Source organism: Corvus hawaiiensis, chromosome 5, assembly GCF_020740725.1.
Source record: "Corvus hawaiiensis isolate bCorHaw1 chromosome 5, bCorHaw1.pri.cur, whole genome shotgun sequence".
NCBI classification, from domain to species: Eukaryota; Metazoa; Chordata; class Aves; order Passeriformes; family Corvidae; genus Corvus; species Corvus hawaiiensis.
The window spans coordinates 53,565,071-53,585,477 of NC_063217.1; the positions used below are offsets into that span (position 1 = coordinate 53,565,071).

Here is a 20,407-nt window from a genome sequence, read left to right on the forward strand (position 1 = left end):
CATTATGAACAGAGTAATTATTTAATCTTTCAACAATCCTCCTGAAAAGACTCAAATCCTTTTTCCTTAAGCACAAGGCAGGAGTTTTAACAGATTGTTTAAACAAAGAGCTGCTGATTTTTTTGCTCAGCAGATCTACTTCTTGTTTACCGCAGGGGAGACATCAGTCAATGAATGACAACTTAACTTGCTGGGCACGCAATTATTTAGCAATAACCCCAAGGGGACTAGGGACATTTCCTGAACAAGAGTTTAGGTCTCCCAGTGCTTATCTGAAAATATGAGACAGACAATGACAAGCAGCCTGCACCAGAGTCACGCTGCCAACACCTGGTGTCAGTGTCCCCATTACTTCCAGCCACTTTCTCAACTGGCTCCCATTTTTCTGTCAGAAGACAATTCTTCACAAATCCCTTCTTGATAGACATCCTAGGTACTAAGCAGTCAAAATACTAACATCATTCAAACTTGAGAAAGACATCTGTCTTTCTCAAATATCCTGCTTACTACAGCTTGTATCACTGTGAGCACCTCAAATGATTTTTCTTCAGCTTTTCAAAGTGTAGTTCATGAAGAGTAAACAATTCTGTGTTTACTTTATGATGGTGCTTATTAATAACAATGGTCTTTATAAAAAGAAAATTACTTAACTCAGTTCTTACCTATAGAACTCTTAATTTTCAAAAGTATTCTTGTCTCACAGTTTAAGTAAGATGGTATAATCTGCAACAGAGCAGAAAAATAAATCAATTACATATGATATTGTATATTTAACATAAGTTTTAGAATTCAGTCACACTTGAGCAAACTGACAGATGAAATTCTAACTATTTTCATGGTGTGACACATACTTTATGGGGCACATACCAAGCAGCAATTGTACAATATTGCATATTCATATTAATAACGAATGCCTTTTTCCGTTCTCAGTGTTCCTGCTCAGACATGAGATGTTAGAGGTTTTATCTACCTCCACGCATTACTCATAACACTCATGCTGTAGTTAGATAGATTAAATAGTTAAGGTCCTGCTGACACGGTATTTCTTGTCACTAAACACCCCAATCAATTGAATTAGGTGCTTTAGGAAGAGGTGCATGACTGGGCCAAGATGCACTCAACTCCCATTAACTTCTAATGGGCTCTTCAGTAAAAACATGCAAAAAAACCCCCATACTCCCTAAAAGTATGCATCTGATTACATCCCAGTGAACACTCAGGGAAGCCTAATTATAAATTAACACCCTGAACTGCAGCTAAACTAAACACTATAAGCCTGAGTTTCTACTGACCAAAAAAGGCTCCCTGTCCAAAAAGCGGCAGCCACACTGCAAAACCGTTCCAGTCAAGACAGCCCACACTTGTATGCGCCATCTCTCACTGAGGGCAGAAGCTATGGGCTCTAACCTTTCATACAAGTTGCTGAAAATACCGCTAGGTATCACAGCCAGTTAAATCTACTGTTCTTTCATCTGCATCTAGTGCCAGACTTGGGCCAAGTTTTTCATTTATTGTTCACTAAGGGCTCTTTGCTGACTTGATTTTACAGAGAGACTGACAGTCAGACCAAGAAGCTTTGTTTAAGAAACAGTCTAAGTGAACATCTGCAGAACTCAGATAATTTTTTCTTTCCGAGTGTGGGGTTTGGTTTTGTTGTTTTGTTTTTGCTCTTCAACCAACCTACCTAGGGTCAGCATGAGCTGCCTGTGTTCTAGGAGAATTTGCTGGCATAACCATCATGAAGAAATTATGCCTAGCCTACCTAAACAGCACAGCCCCGAGCCAAAAGCCAGCAGAAGAGAACAGCAGCAACACTATTTCACTGCTCAAGTATCTGAAGGCCCCGGTGTTGAGCCTTTGTTCTCTGTGCTGGTTCTCCAAGCTGGACAGGCAACCACAAGCCTCAAATTACACTTCATTGATCCAGGGAAACTGAGGTGGTGTTCAGTTTCAGGTCTGCAACGTGCACGTTGACCTGCCTGTTTGTTGGCCTAAACAATGAGATTTCAGGAAATGAGGAGCTTGCACTTTGTCCGAGTCTCATTTTCAGAGAGGGGGATCTCTGTCTCAGAGGCCTAGGTTGGTATGGGAGGAAAGCATAACATCTGGACCCAGGCACTTGCCCTGCATTCCTTCACTGAGCAAGTTTCTGCTTCTAATTCAACATGACCAAAATCAAACACAAACCTAGAAATGGGAGGTGGTCTCAACTAGCTCCAATTCCTTTAGCACAATGTTTTTGTTACCTCTGGTAAAACTGGAAGATGTTTGTAGGAAGGAGACAGGGGGATTACAACAGTTTGTTCAGTAATGTTTTACAAACACACATTCCCACATTTGGAAGATTTCGTACAGTCCATCAATACAAAACCAAAACCTAACCATTTGCAATAAAAAAAAATATAGTTTATATAGAAATTTGAAAAATTCACGTAACACTATATTAATAAGATCCACAGCAATGGAGTGCCAGAAGTTAAATGTAGAAATAACCTATATGACAAAAAGAAAAAAAAAATTCTTCAGTATCCTCTAGAAAATAACTAAAATTTTCCATGCAAACTTTCCATTAAACTAAATGACAGATAAAGTTGCTCAAATGTGCAATTCAAGAATTCCAATATGAGACTCAAGCAAAGACCTTTGTTTCTCTGGCATGGAAAACAATTCCACAAAGATGCTTATAAATGACATAGCTTAACCCCCCCACACCCAATGCCCAAAAAACCCCATACAATAGGAATAAATGACACATGAGACATTTTTGAGGAACAATGTTCACTTCTCTCCTGAAAGTAAGAAAAACTATCTCATTGTGTTCATGTATGGGAAACAGAAGTTTCAGTTATTTGCTTGCAGCCATACAAGAATTATAATCTGGTGTCTAAATCAGCTGCAGTGCTTTTGTATTAGTTTATCTTCCTTTTAAAGTTTCTCTAACTTTAAAGTACTGTTGGACTGAAACCTTGCCTTATGCCTCCAAGCAACATTTTATTATTTATTCTGGCTAATTGATTTGCCCAATTCCTCATCCACATTCAGAAGGCACCTTCTGTTTGGAAAGAAAATCTAGTACTTCTGGACTTCAGGTTGCCACCAGAGCCAAGTAAAGGATTTTTTTTTTTTTTTAAACAGGCTAACATTCACAACACACTTTTTTGTGTGATTTTGTTTGTTATTAGTTTTAACAAAGACCTTGGCAGCCTTACTCTTTGTTTTGCTTTCATTTAACCTTAAATAAAAAGATTTATGAAATTCATGTTCATATCCCAGCAGCAACTTCTCAGCAATTTCAGGCTATTTTTATTCAGCAACATCTGAAAAAATGCCTACATGGCACGAGTTTCTGCAGTGCTCCACTGCAAGAAACCAGGATCCTGAAAAGGCCAAAAAGGACAACATTTCATCACATTAATTTACTTATTGTCTATCCCAAACACAGAGGGGAACTCTCCACCATAAAAACCACTGTTACCAGCTCAGTTCAGAATTTTTTCTTGCTCAGAGAGTAGCTGAGGTAACTTATTGCAGAGATCCAGCTGTACATCCCGCTAGTAATAGATGGACTGTGCAGAACAGGTTCCCTTTTCTGTTCCTAGGTACCAGATAGCCTTTTATTGTACAATAATGTCTTAGCTTAGTTTTAACTTGTACTTCACAGCACAAGAAAGAGAGACAGTAGAAAACAGAACAAATAGAAACCCAGCTGAGACGTGGTTTCTTTTACAGTTCCTTCAAAACTAGCAACACGAAATATAAAGTTTCACCCTCTTATCTAGAATATGTAAATGCTTCAGATTCTGATCTCAGGCTGACTTCCACCAACAAGAGCACTGTGGCTGCCTGGGGAGCTGCTGCTGTCCATCTGCTTTACCCTGATACAAGATTGCAATCAGATCTGGGTAATCTCACCTCCGAGTTTGCCACACACATAAATTAAGGGATCACACGCAATAGTGCTTGTGCTAACTGAAATAAAATTTATGAGCAAAAAAATATTTGTAGCCTTTTCCCTTCCACCCACTAATGTGAAAACAGTGATTTATCTACATAAATGAAAGAGGAATTTCTTTATATTTGCTCTTTCCAGAGGAACACCCATGCAGTATGTTTACCCACATGCCTATGGAAAATAGAACAAATATACCCATAGTATATTATATATACACTATATAAAATACCAGAGAATTTTAATAGCTAATAAGCTATTAAAATGCAGAGAATATATTTTCTACTGTTCAAATACCACAAATATATGCACCTAACACTACAGAATCAAAGAACAGTTTGAGTAAGAAGAGACCTTTTAAAGGTCATTTAGTCCAACCTCCCTGCATTAAAAGCTTCATAGCAGTCACATAAATATGCACTGCCTAAAAATCACTTCGGTAGGTTTATACATGTTACTATTTGTGAGATGCCTGTGTACATCCTCCTGGATGACAGAAGGATTTAAAAAAGCGGCCACTAGAAAATGCATGAAAAAGCAAGTCACTGCTTGCTGGTAGCCCCTGCACTATTCCTCACACTTACAACCACAAGTCACTGGTATACTGGGTATGCTGGCAGGGAGCTCTGCTCTTTTCACTCAAATCAAGGAAGTCCCAGTGGAAAGAACAATTCAGTATTCCAGCAACTCAACATGGAGTGCTGACTTTGAATAAACTTTAACAAGGTGTTCACGGCTGAGAAATAACAGCAGGGGATCCCTGAAAGTTTCAGACTAATTGGCAGATGCTTTTCCACATCAGAAAAAAAAATAAAAATGCAAAACCTGACCCTTGTTGTTCGGAATACGTAACAAGTCACATTACAGAACTCCAAAGCTGCATCTCAACCATGAAACCTCAAAACATGATATGCTAAACACATGCAACACAAAAAGCATGAAAAAAAAGACAGAACTGCTAGACGTGCGCTTGAATAGCACATACCAGCTTATGTTCACAACTCCGAGCCACTACAAACATCAGCTCATCCACATGTACCCAACTCAGGTGCATTTCCTATGTCCTCTACCACGAAACACAAAAGAAATAAGTATTACATGTGGAACCAATCTTTCCATTCAGTTTACAGAATCAGTTTACAGAATCTCTCATCTTTCTTTCTGGAAGTCAGATTTACAGCACAGAATGTGGCAAAAGACAGCAAATGACAAGTCGGCGGAAGCAAGAGACACCTCCCATGTGGGTTCCTGTTTTAAAGGACATATAACTGAGGGACTCAGGTCTATAGCAGATTTACTGTATTTGACGACTGCAGGAGTGTAGTTCTTAACTAGACAACAGTCAACCAGTTGGACCAGCAGCATGTTCTTACTTTTCAGTGTCTTAGAGAAGGCTGACTACAAGCAAACAGTTTTTGTGAAGTTGATGTGTTTATTAGCCACCAAACTAAATGGAGGATTAGAATGGTCTTTGTTAAATGTCAGCTGAGACAATGAAAGCCACCACTGAAAGACCAGTGTGAACATATGTTACACTTCTGCTGTCTCTGACAGATGTGCTGGTAAAATTCTGCAGTTCGGGGCCACCCAGTGCCATCTGGTTATATTTGTAGTAGGAACCATCAGGGTTTTGGAGCAAATCACTCATGGGGACAAAAATGCAACAGCCCCCAATTCATAGCCAGAATTCCCTAACTTGGGAAGTCACTTTGCTTGCCCAGAGCACAGCCACTGTGTAAGCTTTGTAAGAGGGGCAGGAGCCTTTCAGGCCCTTCCAGCTGCATAGTAAGGATGTTCCTCAGGTGACAAAGAACTGACTTGGTTCCGTATGTGTCTCCTGCATTAAACTTGCACAGAGGAGCAAACCCAGTAGGGAAACCAGGGGAAAGAGGGCAGCAGGGAAAGGAACAGTTTAGTTGCTCCCTGCAAAAGAGAGGCAGATTTTCAGACTGGCTGCAAAGCCAAGCTTCATATTACAAGTGAGGGAACAGCTTCCTGTTGTTTGATCTGCCCACTTTAGTAAAAGAGCACTTGCTAAATGTGGCATCAAAGGCATTCTAATTGTCATCATTGCTTCCACCTGTCCCCTGAAATACAACTCCAAATACCATCTAAAAACCTCAGCCTCAGAGTGGCAATGAGTGTGCTTGTCTAATGCTACGACATGAGCAGTCTCGGTCACATCTTGAGGATTATTCTGCATTAGACACTGCTCTGACGTAGAAGTAAAAGGTTGGCACTCTGTCCCCTAAGTAACACATTTGCTCTCTATGACCTATCAAGATCAGCTGTTCAAACTTCCTATTCAAAGAGGAATTTTCACAAGACTATTTTTGAGGAGCTAGGTTTTGTTTTTAACAGAGTAACATAAGGTCTTTATAGGAAATTAGTGTCTGTAATCATTGCTGCTCCTACTGAATAAAATCAGACCAGTAAGTGAACAGCCAAGCAAACAAAACAATGCAGTTAAAGTGAAACTGACTGGAAAATCATAATACAGCCATATCATCATAAAACTTTTACCAACTGTTCAAATAACTTACAAAGTTAATTACTCTAAAAGTTAAATAGAAATACACTAATGTATCCAATTGCGTAAGTTTTTGCTTCCATAAATCTCCATCTCTAGTAAAGCCCATAAATTACCTGCATCATTAAACCTCAGCAAACCTGGCAGTGAACATAAAATTTGAGTGCTTACACATCAAAAATCATGACAAAAAACACCCCAAAACAATCTGAAACAGTCTACATAACCTGTTTCAAACAAACTTCTTAATCTGAAAATAGGCAGGATCACACTTACTTGAAAATGCCTGGATCTTTATATTCTGACTAAATCCAGAAGAACACACTCCAGTTTCTCAAGCCTGGCAACCAAGAGACCCACAGGGCAGCCTGGGAAAACTGGTGGAGCTGCTTTGCTTGCAGGGATTTTGCAGGGGACCAAACTGCGTGTGAACTGCCAGCTAAACTCTGAGTGGGCAGCACATCACGCAGTACAGGGAAGGTGACTAATTGGTAGAGGACATGAGAGCCTTTCAAGGAGAGGGAAAATTCATGGCAGATGAACATCTCTTCTGCTCCCTTATTCCACTCTGCTCTGCTCTTTCACATTAATGGAAAATATCAAACTAACAAGGCAGTGCAATATATCACAAGGAAATTGTAACACACATTTCCCTGTCAAAATAAGGCCGCATTTTATTTCTGTGATACACCACAGCAATAACACATTAGTCAACATGCAAAACCCTAACAATAATAATTCAAAAATAACACAAGCCACGTGTTGGCTGGTGTTCCCTGTAGTCTTTGTGTAAAAAAAGTTGGAAAACACGTCAACATGACAGAGCTGCAAGATTTCAGGCTCCAGCCATATTCATACACAGACTTCACAAGAACCTGGAGCCAACGGTTTTGCAATCCAACCATGGAGCAGCTTTTTACGCCCTCCTCTCCGGGCTCTTGCCTGAACATAACAATCTTGAAAAATGTGGCTACTGACACCCTGCTTTATGACTCACTGAAGTGTTTTGAGCCTGGGAAGTCACATCTGGAAGCATGCTATGACACGCTCTTCTGCTCTAGAGAACAAGCAGTAACCAAAAGCAGAGAGACCATTATGGACCAGTTTGTGATGGGCAAACTACTCAAAACACAGCATTGGGTCTGAATCAAACCATGGAGTCCTGCCTGGCTTTTCCCACTTTTTTCCATTTGAAAGGATCCACATGCATTCCAGCTCTATTCTTAAGTTCACTCCTTCCTATTCAATGCTGACTTTTATGTTCTATATTTTCCCCCCTCCAAGTATTAACCACAGCAATGCAAAGTAGAAAATTCTTATAAAATAGAAATACAAACTTGCAGATTGTGAGCATCAAACAACTGAACATTTCCTTCCTTCTTTGCTAATTACACTGCAAAGAATTTACCTTGGCAGAGCCTTCAAAACTCTACTATTAATTTTCAAATATTCTTTAGTGATGAAGCTTGTTTAGATCTAGAATTGTTTCTACTTGACTTCTCCTGTCTCCTTGAAGCTTTGCATCTTCAGACCTAAGTTAAACAGAGCACCAAACTTCTCATTTAGGAAGTTTCTCTCATACATTTCTTGCTTGCACAGAATCTCTAAGGTGTCTTTCTTCCTTTAAAAAAAGCAAGACGATGTTGTTGTTATATTAAAAACTTACCTAATGCTCATTTCTTCAGTGCTCTAATCTTTAAATGAGGTTTACTAAGGAGATGAATTTTAGCTCTGTGTTTCTTGAGGGGAAAAAAATAATGTGTATTTGTATGTCATTCAGTCCTATTTCCCTATTTTAACACTTAGCCTCCTGAACAAAAATACATATTTTTCAGTCCCCATCACTGCTAGAAAACCCCAAGCTATGCTGTGCATTAAGTGCCTGATTCATCAGTCGTTGGTATATCCTTTCACCACTTTTAAAATTATTATGCAATAAGATGCTGAGGTTTTACACACTTGTTTTCCCCATGCACTGAAATAACTTACACAGAAAAACAGGCCAAGCTGCACTATGTGTCAGTATGTGCCTCTTAAAAGGTTTCTTCTAAGTGGCAATATTTGAGCAGGACACCCTTGCCCTTATATCCACCTTAAAAGGAGCTGGATTTGTCCTAAGGCTACAAGAGGTCACTCTACAATTCAACAGCATCCTGCAAGTGCCTGGGACAAAACTTGGGATACAGATTGTCCCTGCAGGCAGGCACAGTGGAATTAAGGCTGCTGCCTTCGAGCACCCTGCCTCTGAGCTGCCATCACCTGCTACAGGCTGCAGCATCTACCTGGGTCTTTAAAATAACAGCAAAAATGTTCTGAGCATGTTATTCCAAATCTAATGATCCAGGAGTACTAATGGGTTTAGGAGATGCCTTCAGCAGCGCTCATATAGAAGCCAATGTGTAGACAATGAGTGTCAGATTTCCCCACAAAAATATTTAGATTCATGGCTTTTTAGCAACTTTGCAAAACTGAAAGCAAGAAAAAATAATTTTCTTCCAGGGTTCCTGAAAGAAACAGAAAATACCTTGATGATTAAGCTTTTGTTTTCATTTTTAGGGCCCACATGGAAGTCCTTTGCACAGGCACTGAGCGGGTACAAAGGGGGATTAGACATTGGCATTAGATTAGAACCCACTTTTCCTCCGAAGGAGGCACTTCTGGAACAAGGGCTTGCAGCACTTCACAGAGATCCCTGCTTTATTCAGGAAGGAAGTCATGTCTAATTAAACTAGACAGAACAGATTCTTCATCATTTCAGCTGGAAAAGCCAGCAAGGCAGCTCCGCTAGCACAGGGACAGCCAACTGCGGCTTCCCAGCTTGCCAGCAGCCTGTAAAGCTGCTACTGGGGGGCCTTGGCATTGTATTCAAAGCCACTTTTAAGAGCCAATATGGTAAGCTGTGCAAGATATGATGTGCAGGGAGTCCCATAAAATCCTTTAATGAAAACAGCAGGCTTGTGTTGGAAAAAGTTTCAAGGAGCCGTGTACACCAGTACAAAGATTTAAGCTCCCGTAAGACACCAGGGCCCGAGTGCACAGGCTCCAGTAGCCCCAGACCTCACTACAAGGTTTTGGGAAGTTTTCTATAAGAAAGTTTGCATCATTGAGTCACAGTTCATAGAGCAAATATTGATATGATGATGACAGAGCACTTTTCTCCCCCGCTGCTCTGCTGTGTTAAACCATCAGAGGCAAGGTGAGATGGTTAGCCAGCTAAAAGCCAGCAGACAGGCCTGCCTAGCAAGCTGCCTGTGCTAAGTGTGCAACATGAATCTAACAGGGACACACGCCTGCTGCTGGGACTGTACCAGTTAATGTCCCTGGGATGAGTTATTCTTTGATAAAGCACTATCAATTTCAACTCCCTCTAGGTGGAAGGCAGTCTGAGGCTGTCTTGAGGAGGTGCATAACACCAAAGGTCTATCTCTTCTTTCTTCCACTATGTACAAATGCAATGACCCTTCTTTTTAAGCAAAATCTTTGCAGATTTCTGCCAGCGTTGCCTGCAGTGCCAAGTAATTGCCATTCCCAAAGAGAGGGAAGGCAGGACCCCCATTCTGAAGAGCATTTCAGAGGTGTGAATGGGGATGAATCCAGCAGCTCTGCCTATCAAGCACCTCTGACTCTCGCTTTTCTCCTGTGCTCCTGGACCCCAGTGATGTGGGGTGCAGCTGCTCTGCCGTACAGGGATGTGCTGGCCAGCTACACTAGATAATCGGGATACCAGCCTGGAACACAGGCTACAGGACCACAGGGAACATCAAGGCACTTCTGCTTCAAGGAGCCTCATTAGAAAACAGAGGATATGTAGGCCTCTGCTTATGACACTTTACCTACCACATCATCCAAAACTCCCTTATAAAACACATCAACACAGCTTTACTGGTAGAATGTGACTGTCACCAGAATATACGTTTTGCCTGTTTACTGAAGCTCTTCCCAGCTCCTCCAAATTCCTCAAAGTCACCGCAACCACTGTAAGAAAACGCAGCAGTGGCTCTAAGTGGTTCAAAGAGAAGAAGATCACCTGGAAGAAGTCCTTACATGCTGGATCTGGAAAACCCCTGGTCTTTCACATCTAAATAGCAACAACACTTGAGGCATTCTAAGGGATGACCTTAAAAATTGCAAGCACCAACTCAGACTATGGACCACTCACAGCTGTATATTACATCTTCATTTCTAAAAATTATATGAAATCTGGACCATCAAAAACACTGCTTGAACTGAAGTATTTTTGATATTCATGTACAGTAATTGCATCTCACTCCTGATTTGAAGGATTAAAAGCACTAATGTGGTCGTTAGGGGATTTCATCTGTTTAAAGCCAGAAACACTCAGAATCCAGGGATGGGGTGAAGGATGAGGAAAAAGTAATACAATCACCTTTGCTTGGTGCTTGTTTTGTGCATAAGGATTAACACATTTCCCAGTTTTCTACCCAAACTACAATTTCACACTGGCGCAAAAAAAAAAAAAAAAAAAGCCTTTGGAAAACAGTGAATGACTTCTTCATGACTAAGTATCTGGTTTATATTTGAAAAAACAGGAAATACATTCTCCTGATCAGCCCTTTTACCTACTGCCAAAAAAATGAGAGTGCAGCTTTACAACCAAAGCAAGCTGTTATCTACTCCTTTTATAATTCACTCCAAACCCCTACATTAATGCAATATTGCAAATGAGCAGTTAAATGCAGAAGAACCAAAAAAAGCAAATGATGAGTCCCTCTGGCCTGTGCACACATCCTACAGATTTCCTATTGTGGACCATTCTTACAATAATTTTTCCCAGAACGATTTAATCTCACTAAAACCCAAAACTAAATCCTATATAAAACCACACATACACTAAGTAGGAAATATCATCTCTTCCTAGCAAATTCTCTAAGAAAATGTACTTTTAAAACTTCTGGTGGCATGCAGTATCATTCAGCTCATACCCTTTCTACTTACAAAATTCAAGGTTATCATATATTCCAGCTATTTTAAGCATGTTCTCATTTTTCAAAATCCTTTTTTTTTCTTCCAACATAAAATATCCATTTGTCCCGGAGAACAGCTCTCGCACCTTACTTAATGCACAGTCGCTACACAGATGGCATATGTATGTGTAATTAATGAAAAAAAAAATCTACATATCAAATCTATTGCATATACACCAAATAAGTGCACAGTTCATCAACACAAAGTAAATGCACAATATTTAGAGTGCTTCAGATTCACTGCCCAGGTACAAGCCATATGGTCAGCCCTACAAAAACTTGACTCATTAGACACCAGCTATCAAACATGGATGCTTGCCATGCAACTGGAACAAGCATTTTATCAGAATTGGTAAGAGATAAAGGCCATGGAATCTTTAACACTCTTAAGTGACAGATGATTGATCCAGTTCCATGTTCTCTGCCAAGCAGGGAGGAATTCCCCAGAGAAGGGAGACATTCATATACATGCAAGGAACACTTTCATTCTGACTTGAAGCAGGCAAGATCAAAAGAACATTCAAAATCTATAATTTGGAGGAACAGAAATTAGAAATTTTCCCAGGTCTGAAAAATACAAGAAGTGTTTTAATGAAAATACAGCACAATAGTTAATGTATTGTGACAAGGCAGAAAACACTCACTTCCTAAGACAGGGCACCTGAACAAACATTTATTATCCCGACCCAAGAACAACCAAAGAGTTCCAAAGTTTACATGCTAATGTACCTTACTTCAAAGATTTCCTTAAGCTACATCAGAAGGCAAAATTTCTATGCCTAGAATTTTAGCACTGAAGAAAAGGGGGCTGACAAACTGTCATGCTGTCAAAAGGAAAACACACTGAGAAGTGTTCAAATATGCAAAACCTTTATTTTTCTTGAAATCAACTATTGCCATTTTCTGTAATTGCAAAACCTGTACCCACATGAACTTTGTTCCCATGTGACCTGGTAAAAATTTCTGTTTCCTGAGATACTCCTTGATAGCCACTGCTCCCCCTTCTAAATTACTCTGTGTTACCGGGTGCTTGCAAATCAGGAATTTGATCTGCTGGCACCTGGCAAAAGAGAGACACAGCTGAAGCCTTACAGAGAAAAGGTCCTGTGGCAACATGGTTTACTGGCAGAGGGCTTGGGTCACCTGCTAGGACTGTCAGAAGGTCACATGAAAGAGGATTTTAAAAGTGAACAGAATAAAATGAGAGAATCAATTTCACTAAATACACCAGCTTCTGTAGGACTGCTATCGGCGTGGAAAGTCAGCATGTTTGGGGAAAAGGAGTGTGCAAATTGGAGAGAAGCTCAGTTGGCTGTGGAAGGGAGGAAGGGTGTTTCATGGTAGTTACAGCTTCTTCCTTCCCCCAACTGATCAAGATGCAAATGACCAGGAGGACAAACAGGCTGGGATGTAGGGGTCTGATTTCATTCCCGTGCAGGAAACACAGGGACAAGTGTTAGACATCCAGGGCAGGGACACCAAACACTCTTGATTCTCTTGATTTCTGTGTGGGGCTTAGACGAGTTACAGCAAGTCTAAAAATAGTGAAGCTAAAGATAAGAAAAAGAACATGCTTAGTAATGCTACACTCTTTTTCAAGGGGATTGGGCACAGTGGTTATCAACATTACAAGATAGACATGATCTAACAACAACATTAAGGCATTAAATTTCTAACTCATAGGTTACACAAAGACAGAAGCGGCCTTTCTCATCACACACTGATAGACTTGCACACTGTACCAGAAAATCAAGAGAATACATTGCTACCATAGGAAAATAAGGTACCACTTGGTCATTTCTCACTGGGAATAGCTTGGCACTGACAGAACGTGGCATAACACTGATCCAGGAAATATTTTCAGGGGATTCAGCTGATACAGAAGCAATCAACAGTTCTTACATTAATGCCAGACATTATGGATTTATGTGAAACAGATTTAGGGAAACAAAGCTGGTTTCATCCTCTGATGAGCACAGCCAATCTATCAGATTAAATAAGGGTTTACAAATTGAGAACATCAATATTTGTGTGCCATTTCACTTTGCACTATCCAAAATTCTGATCAAAAAAGTTGATACTAAAAAGACCTAATAAGCACCATTCAAAAGACTGGATGATTTCAGACTCATCACCAATGTAGATCCAGGCTCTACCAGTAATATCTGTATGAAGTGACCCTCTGCACAGCACTGCTGACATCAAAATCAACTTAGAAATTTGTGTTCCACCTTTAAATGACACCTTAAAGTCAGAGAGAACACAACAAAAACTTATAGTAAGCAACTGAAAGTCCAATTTATTTAACTTAGAGAAGTTCTAGAAACAGATTTCATTGCAGTTCCCAAGTGCCTCCTTTGGAAGAAAACACCAATCTTATTTCAGCTGATGAAGGTATAAAAAAACCCCTCAGCTATGGACAGATGTTCCAGAAAGGATGATTATTCATTGGTCTAAATTACCAAGGCCAGGAACGTTGAATTCTTCAACTCTTGATATCAAGAGATAAAGTATCAAAAACCTTCCCAGAATACATATAATGGCAAAGTGCAAATTTGGAATAATCACATAAAATTTATTGTCTTAATACAGGGTAAGTGCAAGAAATGTGATGGCCTGTGACATGAAGGAGAATCAAACAACTTTTTCAACAAACTCTTCTGTCTTACTTTCTTTGATTGTACAAATGACACAAAAGAAAAAAAGAAGGAAAAAACCCAATGGTCTTGAAGGTAAAAGGTAAGAACTTTAGGCAACAGCTCTATTTTTAACCTTTACAAAAGAAAGCTAACGTTAACGTTGCCTCAACAGTGAAAAGGTTTTACTTATACTAATAAACGAGGAAAATGCACACCATTCTTCTCTTTCATTTACAGCAATGTCTCAAATACTTATCCACTGCTTGACTTGCTGTTGCTGATCGGAGGAGAATGAACTAGATGTGCTCGGTACAGTACAACATGAAACTGAAAACATTATCCTACTTGAATGTCAAGTTTGCTTTGGTAGCACATGAGTGATATGAAGCCAGGGGAAAGGGAAAAAAAGTCAGCCACAACAGAAATCCCCAAGACACTTAGGGAAAAAACAACAGCTAAAATGAGCAATTGATCTCAGGGAAGATATCCAAGTCAAATTTAATCATATGCCCAGCAAAAGCAAGCAAGTCTCAGGCAAAGTGGATTACCTTTGCAAATGAGCAAGCACTGAAATGAGAGTTTACTCAATTCCTTTACCTACTCACAATAATACAGCTTGTGGAAATACAGCTTGGAAAGGAGCAGTATTGATAAGAAAAAAAACACAGCAGGGGAAGACCTTAAAACCAGACAGGAAGACAGGTGGCAGTGTAAACTGGTAGAAAGGCCAGTACTGGATAGGAAAAGATCAGAAATAAAATATTGCATGGCTCAAAAAGTTTAGCTGTAGAAACAAGTTGTTCAACCAGATTAAGTAGGAAGGTCAGAGCAGAATTACTAGGGCACTTCACTGCCTTCCCTTCGATCAAAACCACACAGGGCTTGTCAAAGTTTGTACAATGCCTTTTGGATCACATACAGGATAAACAGCTTGCCAGGCAAGTGTCTCAATAAAACAAATCTTGCTGTGCTTCTGTTTGTTCAACAGCACCGCCTGCATCAGGTGCTGGAAATGCTCTCAGGAATTCCAGAAAAATTTAATCTTCCAGGACAAGAGTAACACCCTCATCACTAACCACTGAAACAAATCACGCCAAAAAACAAGCAAAACGGCCAAAAAATACAGAAAAGCTGTAGTGTCAATGAAGCCACACTTAAATGTGGGACCTTTGCCCTGCACAAAGTAAAATGCCAAATCCCTTCCAGCTGGTGTGATGCAGACATAATCTACTACTAACTCTGATACAGCTAGTAATGAAGAGAGTCTATAAGGAATAAAAACATGAAGAATGAGAAAATTATTTCTGAAAACCAAATAAACTCAGATGAGCTGGTATCCCAGTGCTGGAGGAAAACGTTGCCTGTGCAGGTATCTTGAAAAATGGTTTTGATTTTGAATAACTTGAGTGGCCCACAACTACGTCACTTCAGTCCTTCATGTCATAACCTTTACTGAGCAAGCAATATATAGCCATTTCTTCATGGTCCACTTTTACCTCTGTATATGACAGTTCACTAGACATGAGGAGCTTGTAATTACTATCAGCATCTGACCTGATTCACTGAAGAGCAAGATTACTGCGTTTGTGAAAACACCATCTTTATACATACACTAGCCTTTTTAGCAGATGGAATATTTCTTTTCACTTCCTGAATTCAGTAATAACCCGCTTTTTTTTTTTTACACAGACTACTTTGCAGTCTTAAAGGTTCACACAGAACCCAGACAATATGTTTCTTTATAGACATACTCAAAGTTTTCTGTATGAACTTGGTTAACAGTCTGCATAAAGTGTCATATAATAACAGTACTTTGGCCAGAACTGGCAGCAGGACAATGTCATGCTGGAAGAGAATCAATCTAAGGAAAACCAGGGGAAAAAAAATCATGGTGTGCATTGATGATAAATTCAGAACACACATGAAACTGGCACTGAAGATCTCAAGCAAAAGTTCTGATTTATGGTTACACTCCACCAAATAACATCTCAATTAGCTCTAGGATAGCCCAAGCATTACATAACTGAAAGGCAGCTGTGCTTGTCCTTTATCATCTCATAAAAAAAAAGTTCCAACCTAGAAACTCATTCACTGGTTGTCTCAGTGTGCTCTGTGTCCAGGTTTGTTCACTCACTGTCACTGCAGCTCACACAAACTGAGCCTTACAAAAGCCACCTTGTCCACTCTGTCAGTGTTGCTCCATCAGATGAGCACACAAGGGAACTGACGTTCAGCTTAGCTGCACTACAGGATTTCCCTGGTCCAAAACTTCAAGTAATGTTTTTGCGCTTTGGCATAGATCATAAGAAACAATACACATCCAAATCTAAAATCTCTTGTGAGAAAACACTAAAGATGAAGAAATGCTTTACAAAAAGCATTTTTGTATTATTGAATATTATTGAATTCATGGTACTGACAAAACTCTGGAAAATTGCACTCCTTGATAGTGCTCTCAAGTTTCAGCAATGTACAAAGAATTCATTTTCGCCTTCTAATCTTGTGGATTAAATATGCTTGAAAAAAAAACTGGAGCAGAAAAGAGACCCCTCACTTTATAATTTACATATTAAAGAGGACTTCCTGCCCTGAGCAACTGCTTCTTAAATATTGTTTTAACAAAATTCGTCATTTTAAATGCTTAGGTTATGATGTTTGCATCAAAATAAATGGTTCCCAGTGCAAAAGCTGCCATACTTATGAAATATGGGGACAGATGTTTCTATAGGAAAATAAAATATTATGGAAATCTGAAAACAATGAAAAAATTACAGCCACCACAAGTGAATACCAAGAAATCTGCAAAGTCTGTTTTCTGTGGACAAGTCTTCCTGCTATTACTAAACTTTTTGCACCTTTATTCTGTAAAGACTAAATGATCCAGAAAAACCTGAATAAAATACCATTCATTCTTAATTTCTGAGAAAAAAAGAAAAAGTCAAGATTTCTTTTTTCTTATTTTTAAAATTAGCTACAAGTGGAAAGCACTATGAAAAAAAAGAAGCCAGGTTTTCTGCTTATCTGCAAGTAGTGAAATCTCTATACACTTTCGACATATATTATAAATATATTCTTCTGGCATGCTGCTCAGCAAAGACTTAACCAATGTAATTGTTCTAGATGTCAAGAGATTTAAAGGCATAGAGTTCCTCCCAAAATGTGCTCAGCATTTGGCAGAACTGTACTCTACTAATGCCTTTGAATTTATTTATCCGTTGAATCCTTCAGAATGTAGCAGAAATTATCCAGTTTTAGGGAACACAATCCATTTGATTTAGGTTCCAAAGGCCAAATTCTGGGCTGTAAGACAAGGGCAGGTGAAAGCCATGCTGCTAAAATTACCTTCCCTTAAGCAAATATACTGAATGAATACCAGTGAAGTCCAGGGAAATGAAAGCACAGGGAAGAAGTAGCACAAAAGTGGCAAAACAGTTCTTGTAGTAACACCAGCAAAAAAAGAAATACCAGCACTAGTTGACCTTGCTAATAATACACAGAATACAACTCGCTGTCCTTTTACATTTAATTTTACTGCAGTCCAAGTGTTTAGTACGTTCTGCAAAGACAATCATTGCTCACAAAAAACATAAGAAAAGAGATTTAGATGCTTTGCTGTTCACAAGCCACTTTTGACTTAATATGCTTACCAAGATACATGAATAAAAGACAAATTCTAGCACAAAATCAATTTATTCTAACAAGTTCTCCAAGTGGAAATAATATCTGACCTTGTTCTTGGGTTTAGCTTCTTAATTAATACTACCTCTAGGGAGACAATAATAGTCTAAGTCCTGCAACATTAATTGTGATGTGCTAAGCATATAAGATTATCTTTTAGAGTTGTATAACATCTGCTCATTGATGCAACTATCCATGAAATTATTTCTTCATTAAATGAGTACCCTTCTCAAAAAAAGACAGCCCACAATGCTGAAGAAGTCTTGCTCTTACTGTAACATCTGTTAAAAAACTGCTCCTCCTTGAAAACAAAAAAAACCTCTTTGGAACAGAGGGGTCTCAGAACCACTGCATTTTTAGCATCTGTCACCTCACATGAAGCACTCCTACAAGCACCACACTTCCCAATGAAATAATTGTTCAAAAATGAAGAAGATTCCAAGTAAATTTTTGCCTGTACATAACCAATTAAATAGTGTTAACAGAGAAGAGGTTAAATTCTAACATAAATTCCTTTTTTTAATCCAAATTTGGGAGTGGGAGAGAGTCAAGGTAGTTGGTAAAAATGCTACAACCATATCCTAATTGTCCTAAGTTAAAAACAGCTGTCTCCCACCCAAGACCCAGTTAAGGAAAGCTGGTGCAGTACCAGCTGTGGTAACTACTTGCAAATATTGTCCCTACATACCTTCCTCACAGACCTTTCCAGATGAGAAGTCTCGTGCCCAATTTGTATCCATAGGATCAGATAACACGCCAAGGCAGAAAGAAAAGCGCCTGAAGTGTTTGAAATCATGTATCTGCTCCAGCACAAGTCACTAACTCAAAACACTGGAAAATGAGAGCATGACGCCTGGGAGAGCTTGAGTTGCCATTCTCTGGTGGAGGCAAATTTCAGACAGAACCTTACCTCACTTGCAAAATGGTGCATTTTCCAACTTAAAAGAATTGCTATCTTTTAAACTAAAAGTGCACTAATAGGCTTTCAGATCCATCTGTGAGCAATCCATATTGACAACATTTCAGACACTTCTTAGGTTTGAAGTGAGAAAATGGAACTGAGGAGCATCCGGCCCCATCCCACCTCCTGCCCATAACCTCGGCTCCATGCCACCGGCAGAGCTTCCTCCATTACTGGAGCAGCTCATTAGTAAGAATGAGCACCCACAAGTGGAGGAAATGAGGCAGAAACTAATCTTCACCACCAAAAAGTTGCTGTGGACCAGTATCCAGGAGTGGTATCCTCAGTATCTAAACTGCTGCTGGGCATGGAACCCTGTTCTCCTAATGATACTTTTCTAAAGTCTAAAGATACTTTTCATGCTTCTACAAGTAGTTATCAAGAAGCAAACGGGTTTCTCTATGGAGTGCAGCATGATTCATACTAAGAATGAAGGTTAAAAAGAATTAAATATTCTAAGACAGAGAGAAAAAGAAAGCAGATTCTTCTAATTGAAGACATGCTAGCTTCCAATCCAATTCATCTTTTTGCAGTTGCTCATACTTTTATGAAAAATTTCTTTTGTCTCATTGCCCAAAGGAAAAATGCTACTAAATCCAGCTAACATGCATGTATGTATTACTGACTTAAAGGCAAATGAGCCACAAAAGTGCTTTCCAACTAAACCAGATGAGATTAGGACACGTATTTTCAGACACGTATTGTTAACTTGCCTTTGGTTTATTTAGATTTTCTCTGGATTTAAAAATCAACTCTAAATCTAAGAAAATTAATTCAGATAAATTAAAACTTAGAAAGCTCTCAATTCCACAGTCCCCTGAAAACATTAGCAGATTATATTTTTCATTCTTCCAGTTCCTTAAGAATCTCCAGCTTCATGATGAACACCTGTATATCCAGCTATTTCAGTAGTTAATGCCTCAGGGCGGGGGGGAGCAAAGCATTCTTCAAATGCAAATTTTGGTCAAAATTTTTACTTTTTCAAGTGCAAAATCTAAATGAGCAGTATAACTTACTTTAATTATTGCACTGTTATTTTACAATGCTAAGCTGGTATTCACATACTCAGAAACCTGCTGAATCAGACACTAACTTTTGCAGTTCTGGCATTTCAGTGAAAAGAAAGTTACCTAAGAGGCAGGCAAGTCCAAGCTAGGAGCTGAATTTCAGTTTTGAGCCCAAGAGACAAAAGACTGAGATAAAGGTATTCCAAAAGCATAGATATGAACATCAGTTTGTTCTGTAGCAGTTTCCTTTATATGCATTTTACTTCTGGGACCTTACTGATCTTGAAACTACACAAAAATAAAACATCAATTTTATATTAGGTCAACTGAAAGAAAGCTACATACATAAGTGGAAAGATCTAAAGTGATTTTTGTGCTTGCTTATCTATCCCGTATGTCCAGGATGCCAGAACCAGAGTCCTCACAGAGAGGGTAATAAAAAGCAGAAAAATTAACCTCAAGGTAGTTTATATGATCTTCTACCCAACTTCATTTTCAAGTTCTTATGCACTGTGCATTGTAGAAAAATAAACAAACACTTTAAGCTGATTAAAGAACAAAATCACACCTTGGAAAAAAAAAAAAATCAGGCTTAGCATTGACAAGAGAAGACAACACAAATGAACAGGAAGCTGTAAATACTTAGAGCCACAGGAAT

General features: G+C 39.1%; 1 protein-coding gene across 2 annotated transcripts in view; it reads right to left on the reverse strand.

Annotated features, from left to right (window-relative positions):
• BMPR1B (bone morphogenetic protein receptor type 1B) overlaps window positions 1-20,407 on the reverse strand; it is a 234,450-nt gene that overhangs the window by 143,517 nt on the left and 70,526 nt on the right. For both annotated transcript variants that reach the window (XM_048303633.1, XM_048303638.1), the window contains exon 3: window positions 663-723. The gene's annotated coding sequence lies outside the window, so the exon portion shown is untranslated. The remainder of the gene's footprint in view (window positions 1-662; window positions 724-20,407) is intronic.